The sequence below is a fragment of the Pteropus vampyrus genome, unplaced genomic scaffold (assembly GCF_000151845.1).
Source record: "Pteropus vampyrus isolate Shadow unplaced genomic scaffold, Pvam_2.0 Scaffold477, whole genome shotgun sequence".
Classification (NCBI taxonomy): Eukaryota; Metazoa; Chordata; class Mammalia; order Chiroptera; family Pteropodidae; genus Pteropus; species Pteropus vampyrus.
The window spans coordinates 828,479-832,782 of NW_011889258.1; the positions used below are offsets into that span (position 1 = coordinate 828,479).

The window sequence follows — 4,304 nt, forward strand, 5'->3', positions numbered from 1 at the left end:
GTTGTTCCAAGTTATGTTTCACCCCAACAGTATGAAGAGGTTTGTTAGTTACTGCAGATTTCTTCCTTCTGGAACTAAACACAGAGAAGTTATATGTTAGTTTTTCTCCTTCTTTGTGGTTCCTGGAAACCTAGCGAAGAGAAATTTACAAGTCTGAGAAGCAGCAGCAGTTTAGCTTAGTTAGCATGTAAAGAAACATGACAACTTTTGAGGTTTGGAGTTGTAACAACTTGAAACTGATGAAAATGTTAAAAAGCTGCTCCTTACTTCTTACCCCTCTTTTCGTGTCTCTTGCCAGCTGTATTCTTTAGTTACTAATTCACGCAGTATGGTTTGCAAGGAATTTTAAAGCAATATTTTCCCTGATGCTATTCCTTACATTTTCATTTGTGGCCTACATGATCTATGTAGGAAATACTTACTTTGCGGCTTTGGTTTGGCTCAAAAAATGCCGAGTGATCAAACCCAAGCAATGAGTCCATTGATCTCAGCAATGGAAACTTTGAGTGTAGAATAACATACAAGCAAGCTGCTACAAAAAAGATTCCAAATTATATTTGCAAATTTAATGACACTAATGTTCTCCCATATCTAAAAGACAGGTAGAAAGTTGAATTCTTTCTGAAATTTTATTGTCTTCAGTGTCTTCATGAAAGAAAATAAAAATAAAAATAGATGGTAAAGTTATCTTTGATGGTTCTAGTTGTCTTTTTCTCCACTTTTTTTCCTGTTTGTTTTTTTTAGTTATTTCTAATCCTTATTTAATTTTATTTTTAGGAAATATTTGTGAAATGAGACCTTATGACTGCATTATGGATAATCTCAATACCTCACAGAAAGAGGTAAGTTTCTAGATCCTTAAAAACCTGTACTAAATGATGGGAAGGATTATAGATATATGGGAATATTTTTTCGATTCAATAATTTTTCTGGATCTTTGAAACCATACTCTGTAAGCACTCACCTACTCTAAGGCCTCTTTCAATGCAATCCATTTATAACCTATAGATAATTTTGTGTACCCAAAACTAAGATAATTCTCTCCTTTTTTTTTTTGTCTCTTTGGGGAAAACACACAAACACACCACTTTTAAGTCATTGGAATAGATGTGTATGGAACAAGATGCAAAGCCAGAGAAAGCTTTTCTTTAGAAGTGTATTTTCGTGAATTGAAAATATGTTCCATAAAATAATTACAGGCATGAATTTAAAATGGTTGAACTGACTTTCAAGTAAGTGTGATTTGTTTGAGGATTTCTGTGGTGTATATACTCCCACCATAAATAATTTAAAGCTGCCAAAGAAGAGTCACTGAAGGGGGGATTGGTAAGGTATGCATACAATGAACTCTCTTGCATCTGTAAGAGCTGGCTTCAGCACAATGCTGAAAGGCTGTCATCTTACATTATCTTCTTTTGAGATATTTACACAATGAAAGGGAATCCCACAAAAAGAAAACACTATTAAAAGAAAATGATTTTCTAATAGTGCAAGTGAAAATTACAGTGAGAGGTATTTTTAAGTAAGATTGGTGAGGTACTTCCTGATATCCCTTGAATCTTATCATGTTAGTTAACTCCTCTTCAGCCCATCATTAATAGTACCCCAGTATAAGTGTCATGTAAGGACTAACTGATTTGTTATGGAAGTTTTATAAATCAATGTCCTCTAAGATATGAGTTTCTAGGCATGTTTTCTGCCTCAATTCTTAATTATTAAGCTATTGCTTTTCAATTTAGGTTCAGTTAACAGTACAGAAAGTAATATAATGGTTAACGTTAAATTGATCAACACTCATATAAGGAACCATAGAGTTCATGAACTTGTTTTCACATTATTTTAGTATTTTTCCTCCTGTGAGTTCAATTATTTCCATAGCTCATTTCTCTTAGGCTTAACTGCCTCATTATTTCTTGTTGTTGATATATTCTCATGCTCTTTCTGCCTTCTTTGCCTTCACATATCAAAATGTGCAATAAGAAATGGAAGTCCCCAGAGTCTGAAACAGATGCCAGAACCCTAAAGGACAGGACCAGCATCAGGATACTAGAATTTTCCTGGGTAGCTTTCAAGTCAAATATAATTTAAGAATTGGATTCTGTATTTACTCGGCAGCATAGCCTGCTGTAAAAGGCATATGAAAGGTAAAACTAAAATATAAGCAGATAAAAATGGTCTTGGTATGCACTCACAATTAAGTAGATATCAATTAAAATAAAATTCTTCATAAAACTAGTCAAAATAATATTAGTGTCTAACAAAGGGAAAATACTATGACTAACGGTTTAAGGACAAAATGATTTGTATATGTAGAGGGAAAACTCTTTCCTCTATACTTTCCAGAATTCCTAAGCCTCTGACTACAGATATATAAATTCCAAAGATGTTTTAAAATGCTTATGTCTAACTTGAAGAGTTGTACAATATTATGGAGTGTTTCAGGAAATGGTAAAAATACTATGATCATATCCAACCTATCCCTTAACAAAATAGGAGATTAGAGTCTGTCTTCAGTAGCTCCTTTCTTTTCCAGATATTCTTCTTTCCTGTTTTTGTCAACCTGTCCCATCATATACCACAGTTCCCCATTGATATTCATTCCTTATTCATTAAGGGTTACTATCAGACCTGTCATCAGAGAATTTTGACTTATTGAAGTGGTATTGCTTCACTCTGGAGATCCCAGCCTCTATTTCTCATAAAACATATCAGTCCTATTATCTCTCTTTAAAAGTACTCTTCTCTGGGATCAGTCAATCTTATGAACACAAGAAGAACAATATGAAGGGACCACAGATACTAAAATAATTATTTATTTGCTTTTATTATAGTAAAATACACATAACATAAAATTTATGATTTTAATTATTTTAAAGTGTATAGGTCCATGGTATTATATACATGTGGAATGTAAAAGAACATCATCGCTATATAGTTCAAAAACTTCTCTATTATGTGAAATAGAAACCATAGCCTCAGATAACAATTAATCAGTTTTCTGTGTCTATGGATTTTCATTTTTATATAAATGGAATCATACAATATGTGACCTTTAGTTTTTGGCGTTGTTCACTTTACCATTATGTTTTTTTAATATATGTATATGTATATGTGTATATATATATGTATATCTATATCTATATCTATACATATATATGTGTATATATATATGTGTATATATATATAGTTTAATTTATTTCAATAACAAACTTACGGAAACAACACAGAAGACAGACACCATTTAAAAATGTACTTGCATGTAGGACAACTCAGAAAAATATAGTGAATGGATGGAATGTGCAGTATGATAAAAATGCTACAAACACCATTAGTTGCCGTAAATAAGAAATTTACTTATTTTAAAAAATTCAAATCATTGTATTGTCCAGACAATTTTAACAGGTTTATTTATAATTGTTATAAAGTTGAACTGCTGAAACTTATTCACTGAAACCTTTTGATTCACATTAATGCTTTATGTCCTCACATTTGTATTAAAAATTCACACAAAGAAATAAAAAAAAAAAGCTGCCAATACCTACCCCCTCTTTTCCACTTGCAATCATATACTTAAGTACCATTCGACCCCATGGAAAACATATCTAACATTCAGAGCTACCAATAAAAAGAAAAAGAGAAAAAAAAAGAACAAAATGTTTTCCATCATAGTGGATTCTTAAGCATGTTCTCCACATATGTCGAATGCTAGTTGGATGACTTTTGGCATAATTGTTACATGTTTGGCATGGATAACACAAAGGCTGTTGTCTCTAAAAAGGCCAACTAGATAGGCCTCACTTACCTCCTGAAAAGTATCAATAGCTGCACTCTGGAAGTGTAGATCTATTTTGAAGCCCTGAGCTATCTTTGTACCAGATGCTGAAAAGGAAGTTTGCAAATCAGAGGTTCAGTGAGCTTCTGATAACGTCTAATTTCTTGGAGTGCCACAAGGCCAAGCCTGTAATGATGAGGTTTCTTCATCCTTTCAGTAGAGGGCTCACTTGTGCGAGTAGCTTTTGTTATCAGCTGCTTCTCTGTGCTTCACCATCAGTGGATTTGCTGGCAGTCTGTTTTGTCTGAGCCATGGTATAATGACCTCATTACTTACCCACCTTCTCATTCTGGTGGAACTTAGGGAGCTAGAGGCAGTGCTAGAGAGCGACTGTAGCATGGCAACGGTGACTGCAAACACAATTGACATTGTCATACTAAACAAAATAAGTGAGACAGAAAAAGTGGAGAATCATATGATTTCATTCACATGTGGGATATAAAACTGGAAGCAAGAAACAAACAAGACAAAC

At 33.2% G+C, this 4,304-nt stretch overlaps 1 pseudogene; it reads right to left on the reverse strand.

Annotated features, from left to right (window-relative positions):
• Window positions 1-3,676: 3,676 nt before the first annotated feature.
• Window positions 3,677-4,085, reverse strand: LOC111732637 (annotated as a pseudogene).
• Between the last annotated feature and the right edge of the window lie 219 nt (window positions 4,086-4,304).